The sequence below is a fragment of the Cupressus sempervirens genome, chromosome 11, assembly GCF_028749045.1.
Source record: "Cupressus sempervirens isolate cs-2001-9-10 chromosome 11, ASM2874904v1, whole genome shotgun sequence".
NCBI lineage: Eukaryota > Viridiplantae > Streptophyta > Pinopsida > Cupressales > Cupressaceae > Cupressus > Cupressus sempervirens.
The window spans coordinates 141,830,130-141,848,304 of record NC_143128.1 but is presented as its reverse complement, the minus strand read 5'-3'; the positions used below and the strand labels follow the sequence as shown (position 1 = coordinate 141,848,304).

Here is an 18,175-nt window from a genome sequence, read left to right as displayed (position 1 = left end):
TTGATGCCACTTTTGTCACATCATTCTGTCTTCTGTAATAATGTGAGTTCTTATCAACGCATACCACATGGCTTCACTGTCTTCCACCGACTCTACTTTCTTTTTGTAGATCATTTTATTCGGCCTTTTTCCCTCTCAATGTCACATCTCGGTCTTTTCTGTATCGTTCCACATGCTTTCCTGAGCTATTCCGCGTTTCAGACGTCAATAACACTTGGCACACCGACTATTCCGCTTTTCAGACGTCAATATCAGACCCACCGACTCACTTTATTTCGTAGTTTCCATTCCCTCGGGGATTGACCTTCTCTGTGTTAAATTGTAGGAAAATCCTATCGCGTCTACTTCTGCTTTCCCTGGTCATACACAGAGCGATCAGACTGCAACAACTTCTCAAGGAATGGCGTCTTCTTCTTCTTCTTCCCGAAGCTTGTTTTCATGCTGTCTTGATTGGGTTTCTGTCTTTCCTTCATGGCGTACTTCAATGGAATCTGATTCAGTGGCTTCTAATCCAGAGAGTGAGGGTTTTCAAGAAACGACAGCGTCTGTATCTACTTCCGACATCTCTGGGCGCATGACACAGGATGATGAGGCTTTTCAAGAAATGGCCCCATCAGCATCTTCTATGGGTAGATCCTCCACACTCATCCAAAAGCCCCCTTATGATGTATTCATCAACCATCGAGGGCCAGATGTCAAGGAGACTTTGGCCACCAGAATCTATCATATCCTTGTTGACATGAAAGTCAAGGCTTTCTTAGATTCAAAGGAGTTGGAATGTGGCGATTTCTTGCCTCAAAACATTAGAAACAACGATCCGTGTTGCCACCCTTCATATTGCAATTTTTTCACCGAGGTATGCAGAATCAACTTGGTGTTTGGAGGAGCTCTCGTTAATGTTGAAAAGCGGAGCCAAAATTCTTCCTATTTTTTACCGTGTCGAGCCTACAGATCTCAGATATGCAGCTCAAGGGAAAGGAAAGTTCGTTGCTGCCTTTAACAAGCATGAACAGAAAGGTAGATATAAGCCAGAAAAGCTCAATGACTGGAAAGATGCACTCTACAAGGTCTCTTTCTATACTGGCGAAATCATCCAGAATAATGAGTACGTACCCCTGCACGTAATTATGCATTCATTTTTATATCAGTAGAACTTAACTTTGACATAAACACCTATTAGGAGTTTGATTTTTCTATTTTTCTTTTTCCAGTGATGAGATGAGGGTGTTGAGTGATGAGATGAGGGTGTTGAAGAAAATTGTGAATATTGTACTGAAACAAATAAACAATGTGCCACTAGAAGTTGCAAAGCATCCAGTAAGTCTGAATGAAATAGTAAAAGATTTTGAAAAGACTATCCAATTGGCTGATGGTGATCAGGGTGTACAAATTGTGGGTATATGGGGCATGGGTGGGTCTGGCAAGACCACACTTGCGAAAGAATTATACAACAAAAAATCTTCATTCATGGAAAAAACTAGTTTTATTTTTGATATTAGAGATGCTAAAGATGTGTTGTATAAAAAGCAGATTCAACTTCTTAAAGATTTTGGTGTGATTGAAACATTTGACAGTGTAAACCAAGGCAAGGCAATTATAAGAAGGAATTTAAGATCATTTAAGGTGCTCATTGTCATGGACGATGTTGATCATGTCAATCAATTGGATGCTCTATTGCCTACAATAGGCAACTTTGGAAGGGGTAGTCTTATTATTGTTACAACACGGGAATATCAAGTTCTTACATCTTGGGGCATATCCTCAGTGTATAAAATGAAAGGATTGGATCAATTTTATGCTAAACAACTATTTTGTTGGCATGCTTTTTTGAAACCCTATCCTCTTAATGATTTTGAGGAACTTGTTAAGAATTTTGTAGATGCTTGTAACGGATTACCCTTATCTTTGAAGGTATTTGGAGCACTATTATATGGGAATCTCTCCAAACAATCTTGGAAGTCTGTGTTTCATAAGATCTCAAGAATATTGCCTGAAGATATCAAAGAGAGACTTAAAATAAGTTATGACTCCCTTGAACATGAAGAGAAAGAGGCATTCCTTGATTGTGCTTGTTTCTTTATTAAAAGAAAAAGCAATGTGGCAATTGAAGTCTGGGATGGATCAGGCTGGAGTGGTTTGTATGCTTGGGAAACGCTTTTAAATAAGTGTTTGGTTGAACTTGATAATGACAACTGCATACGGATGCATGACCACTTGAGAGATCTAGGAAGAGCAATTGCAAAAGATCATTCACCCTCTAGACTTTGGTCATCTCAACAGATTATTAGTTATGACAAACAAAAAGAGTTGAGATTGATGATGTCTTCAATTGAAATATATATAATATAAAAGAGTTATATTATATATTTGAATGTTCTATCTATCAAGATTATTAGTGTTATGCTATTTATTTTGTATGCATTGAATAGCTGGATTATTTTTGTAAAGTCCTAATTCATATCTTTTTTTCATTTTCAGAGTGTAAAAGGCATTCGAGGAATAGAGATTACCTTAAGCGAAAAGGAAGAACAGTTTTCATACACAGTACGCTTGTTCGAATTCTTTATTTCTTCCTCTAATTTTTATTTAATTTAAAATAATCTTTTTATTTTGTAACTTTTTTACCTAAATATTTTATTTTTCCATAGATAACAGTACTTAATTTCTATACTACGGGGTCAGCCCCACATTTTTGGTTGCTATCTAATACATCAAAAACAGTACTTAATTTGTTGCAAATATAAGAAAACAGAGTTTGGAAAATGGTGAACCAAACAATGAACTCAGTCATCTGATTCATCAACTCATATTATAATAATACAAATTATGTTGATGATTAACCCGTTCACTGATAAATTGGAGATTGATAACAATAACTGAAACTAACAGATAATTTAGAAAATGATTGACATTAACATAATTCAAAGTGTGACTTCTTCTGTAACAACTAGTGATTTAGTTGAGTTTTGTGGTTGTTGCTTGCAGGAGGCATTGATTCCCTGTTTAGCAGAACCAAAGCTTTTAGTTATTAAAGGAGGTTATTTTAATCAAATAATCAGTCAAGGATCAATAGGGCCACTTTGGCTCTCGTGGTCCAATATTCGACAGAGAAATCTTCCTCCGCGACTTTCGCTGAAAAACTTGAGGGTTTTACAAATATCTGGAAAGCCGGGGAAATGTCACTTTGAAAAGCTGTGGGAGGCTCAGAGCGACGTAAGGAGTCTTCATTTTCTGCTCTATTAAGTTTATATTTCAATGTATTTATTGAAAGCATTGTTTTAATTTACATTGGCCTGCTTGGAAATTTGTCGCAGGCTCCTCTGCAGTTGAGAGAGCTGGTTATTTCTTCTTGTTTCGAATTCCAAAGTCTTCCAAATTCAATTGGATGTCTCAGTGAGTTGAAAAAGATAGTAATCGGTTGGTCACATCATATCAGGAGCCTACCAGAAAGCTTTTGCCGACTGCAACAATTGGAGCACCTTGAAATATGCTATGCACAGTTATCATCACTACCCTGCAGATTTGGGGATTTGACTAATCTACGGTATCTAGATTTGTCTGGTTGCAGGGACTTGAAGAATTTGCCAGTTTCATTTAGGAATTTGAGTCTCCTCCAACATCTCAATTTAGCGAGATGTAGAGAGCTCATACTTGAGCCAGATGATTTTCAAAATATTACAAAGCTGGAGTTTTTGAGCCTTGATGGATGCTCGCGATTGGAAGGGTTGCCTCGTCACATCACAAATCAGGCGTCCTTGAGGGAGCTCAATTTAAGTGATGTTAAGAGATTAAGGGAGGTACCTATTGAAATCGGTGAGCTAGGGAGGCTGCAAGAGCTGGGCATAGGGAGTGACCTTTTAATAATTCTGCCAAACTCCCTTGGACGTTTGTCCCTTTTGACTCATCTTACGATTGGCCCATGTCCCGAACTGGAATCTTTGCCAACCTCTCTCGGAGCTATGTCCTCTTTGACTTATCTTTCAATTCATAGTTGTGCCAAACTGGAATCTTTGCCAAGCTGCCTTGGACGTTTGTCGTCCTTGAGGAGTCTTAGGATTGACGGATGTCCCAACCTGGAATCTTTGCCAACCTCTCTTGGAGCTTTGTCCTCTTTGACTAGTCTTACAATTCATAGTTGTGCCAAACTGGAGTCTTTGCCAAGTTCTCTTGGAGTTTTGTCTGCCTTGACTTATCTTAGCATCTACAGCTGTCCAAAACTGGAATCTTTGCCAAGCTGCCTTGGACGTTTGACTCATCTTAGAATTTACAACTGTCCAAAGATTAGATGTTTACCGTTCTCTGTCCGCTGCCTTCCTCTCTTAGAGGATTTAGATATATATAATTGCCCAATAGAGGATTCACGTATATATAAGTGCCCAATAGAGGATTTAGATTTTGGGACGGCGTCATTATCTTTTCCATCGAGCAACCTGAAGCAGGTGACACTTTGCAAAACAGAGGTGTTTAGGATCTCGATTGCTGAAGAAAGTTACCCCCGCCTTGAGAGTCTGAATCTTCTTGAGAATGATCATTTAAGGGAGATCAAAGCACTGCCTGTAAGCCTTAAATGCCTAGATATATGCAGACATCCAGAGTTGGTGGTGCTTCCGAGCTTCGCTCGACTAACTTCTCTCAGAGAATTGCGAGTGCGAGAATGCGGCACAATCGAGAAAATTGATGGTTTGAAAGATTGCACAGGAATGGAGAAATTGAGTGTAGAGACCAGCGGGGAGGTGCTGGGTATAGAAACTTTGGAGCAGATGCGGAATATGATGACACTGGAACTGAGAGCAAACAAGGCATCGGCTATTGTTAGTTGCATTCAAACGATAAAGGTAATATAATACGTTTGTATGAATACAGTTTTTAATCATCTTCATCAATGTGTAATTGGGCATTTGAGTGAGTGAATGTAATTGTGCGTGGAATGTGCAGAAATGGCCAGATCAAATAACAGTTTGTACGCGGGCGGTCCCTGATGCGGCCTCACTACTCCTTGACTCCTCAATACTCTCCTCGAATGTCTTTGTCGTGGACTCCTTGCGATTCAAGATGAATATTAATTCCTCTAAATCTCCATTCTCCGAAGAGATGAAAGCGCTGCTGAACAATTCCTCCATGAGTCGCAATGCCATGATGCTCTGTTTTGTTATAAATTCTGCTCATTCTTCACCAGTGCAAATTGAATTATGGGAGGCTTCTGGTGTTGGTAGTATAACATCGATTTTTGTTAGCGAGGGTCGATGGGCAGTGATAGGCATCTTCACGCCACGTTGCGCATGGCTCACTACAAGTTGAATTGGAGAGAACGAAGTGAACGAAGTCGACGGCTGGTCGGCGGTGGAGGATGTTGAATTGGAGAGAGGTTTGGCTGTTGGGGGAGAAGAGCAAAGACTAGGGGAGGCATTTTTGCCGCTTTTACAAAGCATTTCTAACTAATATTTCTATCATATTCTTGTATTTGTGGTGACCAATATATTATTGTATTCATTTCTCGAAGTCTTATTAATTAAGAAATTAAGAAACTATTTTTAAGTGCTTCAAATATTTTTAAAGTTTTATTTGTGGTGTTATAGGAGTCTTTTTACAAGGTTAATTAATAAATTATATTATATTATATTATTTAAACATATGATTATTTAAAGATAATTATATTTTTAGTCTATTTTGTAAACACGTTAATCTATTATATGAAAACAGTTGAAAATAAATGTGAAGTCACAAAAGTTATAAAAAGTATATATTAGTTTTAAATTTAGATTAATTAAATTATTTTTTCTAATTGATCTTGAACATGCCTATTCAATATACTTATCATTTGACAACGTTTTTTTAAATTTACAAAACATAAAGTTCAAACTTGTTAAAGTAACTATATAAAAATAAAGTTTAAATTTTTAAACAATTTTATTATTATGAATTCTGTTACCTTCAACAATAATTTTCAAACTATAAATTGAACTAAATTAAATTTATTACGACAAATGCACACATGGCCACATTCCAGCTCAAATCAAGAACATAGAGTCCTCTTGATAGGCCAACACTAGGGCACATAATAGTAAACAACTAACAATTTTGTGATGAAGTTTGGCTGGTCCATACATGTCAATTTTAGAGCATAAGCTTGCGAAAGATGTCCGAGTAGTATGCCATCAAGGGATCCAGCTTGTGATATGAGCAATTATGAATGCAATTAAAACACTCAAAACTAAATCTACAAGAAATCAAAATGATTGCAGCGACATGAACTGTCACTTTCTGACAATACAAAGATTAGAAACAAAATCATCTTCCTAAAATAGATATAATAATTACAATAATCTATAAATTAAACAATAATAAAATCATTTCTATATTATATTTTAATTATTGAATGACTAATTAAAAACTTACTAACTAATACAAACATGAAAATATGTTGTGATAATAATCTAAACAAGAAATATAAATTTATACAAAATAGAATAACACACTAATGAAATGTGTCACTGTGTTTCACCATGGAGCAAGCTCTTACTCCTAGCTTGCATGGTGGATAGAAGAAACGTTGTTTCTACAATGTTGAAATTATGCAAAGCATCCTTTTATTCATATAATATAATACCAACGTCCTCCTTTACAACTCCTTTACAATATTTTACCTTTTTATAAGACTGTCCACCTACATTCTATCTCTTGATGCTTATATATACGCAACATTATAGTAGCATTTACATAACTTTATAATAGAAATCTACTATTTGTAGATAATAGTCATTCCATTTCAACAGAATACTCCTATCCTCATATTTTAATTAAGTTTTGGTTTTAGTTTGACCCGTAACCAATAAGTAATAAGGAGAAGATTGAAGAAATATGGTTATAACAGAATGCATAGAACCATAGGTTTTTCACCATGTATCCACGTAATTTGTTGCAGGTACAAGTAGAATATATTTGGCATAGAGTAGAAATATATCCCACGCTAGGAATAAGCAATTAGTTCCATCATTCTAACAAAATAATACTATCTTCATTCACTACTGATTCATGGAATAATTCAGTGACACATATCAAGAAGGTTCTATATTGCATCGTATCCTCCACCAGTCTTCAATGCCCTTTCCACATATTTACGTAGGGTGCAACAAATGCATCTTAGTTCAAAGTTGATGGAGTTTTACATTGATGAAAGAGCTACAAGAAGATGCATAGCAAGCAACAGGAAGAACCATAACATATTATCAACATGTTACATAAAGACAATTTCATTTGTTTATTCACATACTCTATCTAATAACTATATTAAATATTACTCATAAATATTAGATCATATGCAATATAGAAAGATAAAATAGAATATTAAAATGAACATGAAGGCTTATATGAAGGGTGAAATATGACATAATCTAAGACATAAATTGCTCTCATCACCTCTCATTGCGGTAAACAAGTTTGATGGAATTATTGAAATCTTCCAATTTTGATATAAAGAGAATGTGCACAAACAACCAGAGCAGTTGTTTTGGATGTCGTCATTAATACCTTTCTTGACCAGTAAAATTTGACACACCAACTGTTGCATCTTTGGACGCTTGCTCAAGAGAAAATGCACATTTATTTTCTCTTGACGTTTATATGGTCAAATCAATCAACCGATCATGAATTCTACAATATTTGGTTAGACATTCATCTTCTCAAAGTTGAATTAGACAGAGATTGAATCATACTAGATAATAAGAATTTACTAGACTCACTATTTGATTAAGGTAGTCTAAGGATTGGTTGAACCACATTAAATCTTTGACTGTTGCTTCAAATGATCAACTTTGACTGCATATTATAATTTCATGTTTCATTTACTACTGAAACGAATTGTAATCTATGCTCCCACTTATTATATTTGGGTGGCTTTATCTTTATTGTTCAGCGCCCGCTCCTTTCCGAAATTTAGGACTTTGGCCTTGTCTGTATCTTGCAATATTATACTGGAAGATTGGTTTCTACAACATCGTATGTCTAGTGTTCTTTATCTAGTTCAATATTAAAAAGTGTTTCGTCCTCCCCTTCTTTCCATCGTGTACGTATAATATGTATGTGCCACGATGGAAGAGTCGCATCGCTTCCCAAGGTTACTCATGTTATAATTATTATATAATTAGAACTATGATTATGGTCCAACAATGGATGTCCTTTCGCTCAATTCTACTAATGATATCGGTTATACTTGCTGTTCGATCCTCAGAAATGTTCACGCAGATGGTCCAGTGTTCATCATTTATTTATTATAGATTTTATCATATTGTAACATAATATATATTATTAATATGATAAATATTAATAGTTATCTATTTGGATTTATATGTCAAATTTTTAAATATCATATATAAGATTTATATTGTCATTTATTAAATATATTATTTTGTTGATATTATTAATTTTAACAATATATTCAATTTAATAATTAGCTATATTATAATTAGTACAATTTAGTTATTATTTTTATCATTATTATTATTATATATTTAATTATTATTATTTCTTTCTTTCTTTATTTAATGTTTTATCAATTGATATAATATAATATTATATCTATTTGATATAGGATAACAATAAATGATATATATTTAATATTTGTTTATTTTACTTTATCAATGCAATCATAATTATAAATTATATTTATTGATTTATTTATCTTATATTAACTTTATTATTATAAAAAATGATCTTGGAAATGGGGACATTACAGTCTGTCCTTCCCAAAATTGCTTGTCCTCAAGTAATTCAATATTCTCTCCTTAAGATTTGATCGTCCGTCCTACAACAATAGTGTTAAATTGGAATTAGCTAGTTTTAAATATAAATTTAAGTATCACTTGATTAGATTTTAAAGTACTAAGATCAATTTAAGAGAGAAACTTATCTTAATATACTATGTGCTTCACAATCCTTCCTTGTCGTTCTTTGACCCATGACAATTCTTGATTAGTAATCCTCATAAGTATTGGTAGAGACTTTATCTCCTCCAATTCCTTATGGATACCCTCTTTTTCTATGCATTTGTAAACCTTAAGGGAGACTTTTTCCCACCCTAGGCCTCTATGAATATCCCTTTGGGAAGTACTCATCTCTATGATCCCTAGGGGAGACTTTATCACATATGAGGTCTCTAGGGATATTCCTTTAGAATTATCCCTTTCTATTTAATCCTTAGGACAGACTTTATCTCATCCTACGGCCTCTATGGGTATCCCTTTAGGATTACCCCTCTCTATTTAATCCATATGAGAGACTTAATCTCAACCTAAGGCCTCTCGGGGTATCCCCTTTAAGGTTACCCATTTCTATAAAGCTTGGGAGAGACTTTATCCATTCCCAAGTCTTTAGAAGTGTATCATCTCTGTAGTTTTATGCAAGGAAGATTTGAGTATAAATACAATTGAAGTTTTGTATTAATATAATTATTGCAAATTCTCATAATTAATTACTAGGTGTAGATACTACTGAAGTTGGATGATCTCTTGTCCCACTTTATCTTCCATTCTTCTCTATTGTTGATTACTAATTCCCTCCTCTAATTCATGCATCAAGTGGAATTTCTTGAAAAGACCATCACTTCTCTCCTTCATTTTGTGCTTGGATAATGTTCAGATTTTCCAGATCATGTCTTGCTTTCTTATGCAATTCTTTTATTTCTCTCTTGGATGTTGCTTCTATTCTATTAATTTGATTCCTTTTTCTACACTTGTGACTTGATGCCCATGGTTCTCTACACCTAAAGCATAAGCCTTTCTTCATTACGTCCTCTTTTTGCTTGAGAGCATCCTTCCCTTGGCATTGGTACCCAACACTCCACGGTCCTTTGCAAAAATAACATTCTTTTTCTTTATGATATTTTCTTGAGTTATTGTCTCTATGTTCTATCTTTGTTGAAGAATTCTTAGGTCTTTCCTTTGAAGGATTTGGTTCTACCATTTTCGCTTTTCTAACATTTGGCTTCTTCCAAGTTTTGTGGTTCATGCAATTTAACAGAGTGCTTGGTAGAGTCTTTCAATCCTTCTATAAATATATGAATGAGTCTCTTTTGGGAAAGGTTTGGAACCATAACTGATAACTCTTGGAATATGCGAGCAAAGTCTTCCATTGCTCCAATTTGTCTGAGTTGAATTAGTTCTAGGAAATACCATTCAATGTCCTTATCATCAAATCTGTTCATAAGTTTTTGTGAGAATTCGTCATAGGATTTTACATCTTTATGTCCTAATGAGATACGTCCATGGGTCCACCAATCATGTGCTGCCACCTCTAGATGCACTATAGCGAATTGTAAAGCATCTTCTTCCGTCATGGTATTTAGAATAAAAAACATGTTGAATTTTTCTAACCACTGGCACAATGTAATCTTTTCTGAACCATCAAAATGTGGAAGCTTTAATTTGTTAATTTTATGTTTGAGTTCTTCATTTATAGTCCATCTAGACATCTCTCTTTGTTTATCATCACAAAATTATCTGAATGATATCAATTCTCTAATGTTGGGTTCTAGAGCAGCATATGCCCTTGCAATATCTTTTGTACTAGTTAGATTTACTCTTCTAGGTAGGAATGTAGGTTGGGGCAGGTTGGAGCTTGAAATTACATTGTTATTTTCAGAATGGACTGAATTAGTTTCTCTCTCTATGTTAGGTTGACTCAAATTATTGATCGAGTTTCCCATGTCTTGTAATGCTTGTAGGAGGGCCTGATTTGACTTCTCCATTTGATTCAATATAGTTTAGTTGGTTTGGTGGGTTTGCTCCATATATGTTCTCACTTCATTTGCTAAGTCATTCATTGTAGTTTAATTTGTCCTTCTCTCGTAAGTTTCCATAAGCCTTCACTCACAGGATGGTAGGATTATGCTCTGATGCCACTATAATGTCCCCAATCAATTTGCTTGGTAATTTTGAAACAATGTTTATGTAACTCCAATTGTAATGAGTTCCTAATCCACAAGTTTGATATATTTATAACTTATTCAACTTATTAATCTTATTTATATAAAATGTGGAGTTTATCCTTAATATTAGTATATTACTCAAAAAGTCTAGTAAATGCAAAAAATGTAAATGATGCCTTATTAAGTAGTAATATATAATTTCTATTGATGTGTTTGTAGGTTATACATCAATTAGATTCCCTATTGATTGTGGATAACTTCTAAATGCTACCCTAATACAATGTTTTTCTTCCCTCCTTGTAATGTCTCTCTATATATAAATTCTAAATTTCCTTTAGAATATTTTCTTTACTTAAAGACTGCGCAAGTATGTTCCCCTTATATAAATTCCACAATATGAATGTTGTGTAAATATCTAGACTCCTCTCTTATTTCTAGATGGAAAAAAAATAAAATTTCTTTGACTCCTGTTCCAACTGATCAACTTTGACTGCATATTATAATTTCATGTTTCATTTACTACTGATATGAATTGTGATCTATGTTCCCACTTATCATATTTGAGTGGCTTTATCTTTATTGTTCAGGCCCACTGCTTTTCAAAATTAAGGACTTTGGCCTTGTCTGTATCTTAAAATATTAGATTGTAGGATTGGTTTCTACAACACCGTATGATTGGTCTTCTTTATGTAGTTTGATATTAAAAAGTGTTTCGTCCTCCCCTTCTTTCCACCGTGTACCTATAATATGTATGTGCCATGATGGAAGAGTCACATTGGTTCCCAAGGTTACTCCTATTATAATTATTATATAATTAGAACTATGATTATGCTCCAACAATGGATGTCCTTTCGCTCAATTCTACTAATTATATTGGTTATACTTGCAGTTTGATCGTCATATATGTTCAAGCAGATGGTTCAATGTTCATCATTTATTTATTATAGATTTTATCACATTGTAACATAATATATATTATTAATATGATAAATATTAATAATTATCTATTTGGATTTATATGTCAAATTATTAAATATCATATATAAGATTTATATTATCATTTATTAAATATATTGTTTTGTTGATATTATTAATAATAACATTATATTCAATTTAATAATTAGCTATATTATAATTATTATACTTTAATTATTTTTATCATCATTATTATTATATATTTAATTATTATTATTATTTCTTTCTTTCTTTATTTAATATTTTATCAATTGATATAATATAATATTATATTCATTTGATATAGGATAACAATAAATTATATATATTTAATAATATTTGTTTATTTTACTTTATAAATGCAATCATAATTAAAAATTATATTTATTGATTTATTTGTCTTATATTAACTTTATTATTATAAAAATTGATCTTGGAAATGGGGACATTAAATATTTCCATCGCTATAACCCTAACAATATATCCCTTGTATTTTGGGGAGGTCTGTTATAAAATCCATCGAGTCACTTTCCCACTTTTGACTTGGTATTGGTTATGGTTATAATAGGCCAATATTATGTGTTTGTTCTTCTTTATCTGTTTGGCATGTCATACATTATTGGACATGTTTAAGTATATCCTTCTTACATCCCTTCCAAGGGTACTTTTGCCATACATTTTTGTATATTTTGTAGTACCATTGATGTCCTACTAAGGGGCTATCATGGAATTCCTCCATGATTTTTGTTTTCATTTCTTAGCCTAGAGTGAGGAATATTTTGTTCTATTATAGAATAATTCCTTTGAATAATTTATAATATTTTATTTTATTTTTCCTTCCATGATATCATTGACATCCTTTGTAATGATGGAGTGTAACCAATTGATGCAATATATGTTATGGCACACAAGTAAGGCCTTCTAGATAAGACATAAAATATAACATTATTTCTTTCTTTTACATATTCTTTCTCAAAGTTGTAAGCCTATAAATTTCTCACCCATTTCTATTAGTGGTCATTAATATATTTTTCCTTAACGAAGAACTATAGATTCTTGTACTTTGTTTTCATAATGAATTTCTTGCAAACCAAATGTTACCAAAAAAATTTCGAAGTTATGCATTATTTCTAATATCTCTTTATCATAGATAGAATAAGATGTTTCGGTGGAATGGAACTTCCTAGTCTTTAAAAAAATTGGGTATTTATTGTACATGAGGGCTACATCAAATGCTTTCTCTAGATGCATCACATTATAGCTCAAATGGTAACAATAATTTAATAACGGTTGAAACAAGACATTAGGTCATTTTCTTTTTGAGGTTTTCAAAGTCTTGTTGCACTTGTTTATTTCATCCCAAAAAACCTTCTTGGTTAATCTGTTAGGGGTGTTGCTAATTTTGAGAATTACTCTACAAACCTTTTGTAATAACTGGAGAGCTCGAGAAACCCTTTTATATGGTTTATTTGTAGTTTTTAGTCATTCCTTAATAGTGTTGATATTTTCTTCATCAATACTTACACCATGCTTGTGATCTTGTGGCCTAAGCATAGAATTTCTATTGATCCATATTCACGTTTCAAAGCTTTGGCACAAAATGATTCTTGTTCAAGAATTTTGATGTTTACCACATACTAGGATATCATCAAAGAATATCAACAAACTTTTGAGTTGCTTCTTGAAGGTATGATTCCTGTATAAGAGTAAAATGTATCATTTGCATTGGTTAACCCAAAGGATAAGACACAAGACTCAAAATTTCCATAGTGGCATCTAAATGTTGTCTTCTAGGAATCTCCTCAGCTCTCACTCTTGCTTGGTGATATCCTGACTTCTAGTTATTTTTTTAGAAGTACTTAGTGTATCATCTTAAATTGGAATAAATTCAATTTAGTGATGGTTTAGCACCCATTTAATGCGATATTATCATGATTTGCATTTAATTTACATTCTCCCCTTTCTTATTATCTCTTTTTATTTCTTTTTAGACATAATTAGGATAGGAGATTTAATAGATCATCCTTCCTTCCTATATCACATGGTGAAAAGATCAAGGTAGGACCTATCCACTTTTTTCATCCCTTTCTTCCTTTATCACTCAAAATCTACTTTCTTCTCCAAAACTAGTTTTTCTCGCGATTGTTCATGATTTCCAAAAAATGGAACCTATTTTGGGACCTCAAGGGTTTCTGGCTTGTGAATCATGGACATAGTGCATCTATAATGGTGTAGTGATTCCTTGATGATGCAGTGCATCCTTGATGACACACTAAGTCCCTTCTTATGGCCTAATTTTGGAACACCCTCTCAGTTTGTGTTTTGGGGTTGATCTGAGGCATTTATATTGTGTCTAGTTGGTTAATAGGATAAAGTTTATTATGATCCCTTTATAAGAACATTAATTTTACTCATTTTTTATCCATCAATCATATTTATTATCTTATACATGTATAAGCCCTCAAGAACTTAAGAACTCTTCAAACATTCAAGGGATTCAAGAAACTTCTCCATTGAAGATCAAGCATTCAAAAAAATGAAGGAGTTTATATAATATATGGCATTTTCAACACTCAATATCTCTCTTCACCCATTTCGGATCATTTGTTCCATCTTTTACATTCATCTCTCTAAGATTTATATTCATTCTTCATAAACATTTCAAGTGTATGCATCCACAAAAGTTTAGATTTACTTTGATTTTCTTTCCTAGGGTTTTTGAAGTTGAGTCAAGGCTATTGCATATGCATACTTGATTGCACTTTAAATTCAAGAATATACTCATAGATTTACATTGATTTATGTCAAGTATAGCTTATTTGACATTATTGTTGTTCCAACTAAAAATTTAGTGTTATTTGTTATTATATATTATTTAGTATCTAGATTAGAAATTGTGGAATTTTTTTAATTAGTTTTTGTCATTTTGCTATGATTAATAGTTTCTATGTAGAAGAGTTTGTCTAAGCTTTAATTTTTTTTAAAGATTCATTTGAATATTTTGAAAATTAAGCATTCAATTTTCAAAATTCACTAATACATAAATTACTCTCATAAATGTAAGTAACTTATATATCAGTTCATTTAGAAGTTATTTCTTTTCTTTTGTCCATGCATTTCTATTTCCTCTCCAAGTTTTGTCTCAATAATATAATTCAAGGATGTTTATTTTTGTTTATTAAGAAGGCAAGGGTTGGCAGGCCTCTGAAACCTATTACAACAATAAGAACCTTAGAAAAACACACAATCAAGAAACCTATCTAAGTTGGATAGCCTCCATAGTTCCATTGGATTTTCGAAAGGACCCCAAAACCTTGTAGGATTTTTAGAAGAACCTAAAACCTTCAAGGATTTTCCTAAGGATCCGAAACCTTCAAAACTACCACAACCATCAAGTTCTCCAAACCAAAAATAGCTATAATCCAAAACAAGAAATATGCTCCACAAAAGAACAAGCATAACCCATAGCCTGACATGACTAGGTATAAAAAAAAACTAGTGCAAAGGTTATCATTAGCCACAAATATTTATCATCATAGAACTAGCAAACATAACATTTCTCCCAAAAAAAACTTTGGGAAAACAACAATTCCCCCTAATTTCAACACTTACCCTAGAAGGTAAATACCCAAAAAATATAGGTGACCAAAAGATGACACCTAAATTTATTTTGAGGAATTTTTTAGGGACTCCAAACTACAACCAAATCCATCTCCTTGATATGATAAAGAAGAGAATCCCACAAGCCTCCATAAAGGATCACTTTCTAGCTGCCCATATCCATCTCAAAAGGAATGGTCGTCCCCTCTAAAAGATGAAGTGGAAAGGGTAATAAATAAAGATAGAGCCTAATACAAGAAATGACAAAAAAAAAAATCTTGACCTCAATAGGGACCTCAATTGGGTCATCATCTTTATCAAAGGCTTCATAAAGGAGTAGATCCATCCAAGAACTACCCACATAAATAGAGACCAAAGAGGCATCTAAGCATTAAGGGTGCATATCTCTAACTAGAAACCAAAGAAGACCAAGAAAGGATCCAAAAGTGAAACCTTGAGAAAGTACCAAGTTAAGAACATAACCAAAAACATCTCCACAAGAATAGAAAAAATAACTTCATCCTTCATAAATAAGAAAATGACAACCCTAGAGGTAAGACTCAACTTGAAGAAATAGGGTAAACTCACCTCAAGAAGATAGTTGCAACTAAAACCCTAAGTCTATAAAATTCCCAAATCTATAAAACTCCCAAAAAATAGAGGAATTCTAAACTCGAAAAAGAGGCAAACTATAGGGAACTCCAAAGCCTTGCAAAACCAAATCAACCCAAGAACAACACAAAGGGTAACCACCAAGATAGCTATAGAGACAAACCCTTCTAATAAAGAGTAACCAAGTGTCGGTTTTCTCCAAGAGGATCTACTACAAATGTATTAAGTACTGCCATATAAATATTTGGTATGTATTTTCCAAAAGCAACTCTCCTCATATAAATAAGATTAAGACATTAATAGACATGTCCCTTTAAGGGACATGTCTATTTGTTAATTAATTATTAATATTATAATAAATATAACCACAGTTATTTATTATTATTATATTAACTTATAATTAATATATAACCATAGTTATATAAATTATTATTATATTAATTTATCTCATATAATAATAAACACATGTATAACTATATCTCATAGGTTTATCCAACTGAACTACCGTGCATCAACACTCCCTCTTAGCTAGGGAGGATAAACACATGATCATATATCACCACAGCATAAGAATATTTTTGATCCGAAGATATTCAATATTTTGATATCATGAGTCTTGGTCTCCCATAATATCAACATTCAATATCCACCAAGTACTCAAAAGTTTGATATCACTTATGATATCATGAGTATTGGCCTCTAAGAATATCAACAATATTTACCAAATACTCAATAAGGTTTTATATCACATTTGATATCAAGAGTATTGGCCTCCTAGAATATCAATATTTGATATTTACCAATTACTCAAAAATGTTTGATATCATATTTGATATCAAGAGTATTGGTCTCTCAAAATATCAATGATATTCACCAAGTACTCAAAATAAGGTTTGATATCACATATGACATCAAGAGTATTGGCCTCCCTGAATATCAATGATATTCACCAAGTACTCTTTGAGTAATGACCTCCCATAATGTTGAGATGCAAGACATTCACCATATACTCAATTGTTTGATCTCATAATACAAGTTATTATAAGATTGTCACCTTACAACAACTTCTCCAAATACAAGTGATGATCATTTGGAAGTCATCACTTCCTCATGATGTACATCTGGGATAGGGCCATTAAAATTACATGGGCACGATGTATATATTGTAGTCCTCTTGACTGCAACAATTTAAAGATCACTAGAGAATCTATCTCAACATGGTTTACTCCCTCTAAATCAATATGATTGAGATCATCGAAGATTGACTGGATCATATCCTCTATCTTATCCCTCTCATTCAAGGTTGCCTCTAATGAAGCATTAAGTTCCCTCTAAATCTTAATCTCCCTTTTTTTCTTGTAAGACACATTCTAGAAAGAAAAGATCAAGGCACATGCTCTTATAGTTCATAAAGAATTACAAAAACATGAAAGAGACTAACATAATACTCAAGGATAATTTTGCATAATAATATAAGATCATTCCAATATTTAAAAAAAATCTAATTCATATATATATCATCTTATAAATATATATACATCTTAATCTAGATTTTCAACATATTATTATTATCAACTCAATAAAAATTATAATACCAACTATAGTCTAATAACTAAGAATTGTTATTATAAGTTTAACTATAATGATGTATCCCCTCATTACATGAATTTATTTCTAATCTTGTCCCAATGCTATTTATATCCCATAACATTAGAATTAACAAGAGCTATGAAAGAGCTAGAGTCGCTACTTTTTGCAAAAAAGAGAAGGTCATTTTTTATTTGTCCAATTAAAACATAGTGATTGAATGCAAAAGTGAGAACCTGAATGTTCATCATAGCCTATGTGGTGGATGAAAATTCTTGAACTGTAAACTTCCATCTTAATTCTAGAAATTTCTAGCTTGGCTATAGTGCATTTGAATTTTGGATCTCAATGTCATTGAAATGAAATTGCATCTTTTTCACAACAACACAATAAATGTTTGGAATTGCTTATTTTGTGTCTCAAATGTTCACTTTCCTCTCAAAACTTCAGCAACAAATATACAACCCAATACCCTTTACAATTTGGGATTCTAGCCTTTGT

The 18,175-nt window shown here is 32.8% G+C and overlaps 1 pseudogene across 1 annotated transcript; it reads left to right on the top strand.

Annotated features, from left to right (window-relative positions):
- Nucleotides 1-343: 343 nt before the first annotated feature.
- On the top strand, nt 344-5,545 carry LOC149528609 (uncharacterized; annotated as a pseudogene). Its single transcript, XR_016358826.1, has 6 exons — nt 344-1,105; nt 1,212-1,317; nt 2,479-2,544; nt 2,986-3,213; nt 3,315-4,835; nt 4,936-5,545. The product of XR_016358826.1 is annotated as an uncharacterized LOC149528609 (transcript).
- The last annotated feature ends 12,630 nt before the right edge of the window (nt 5,546-18,175 follow it).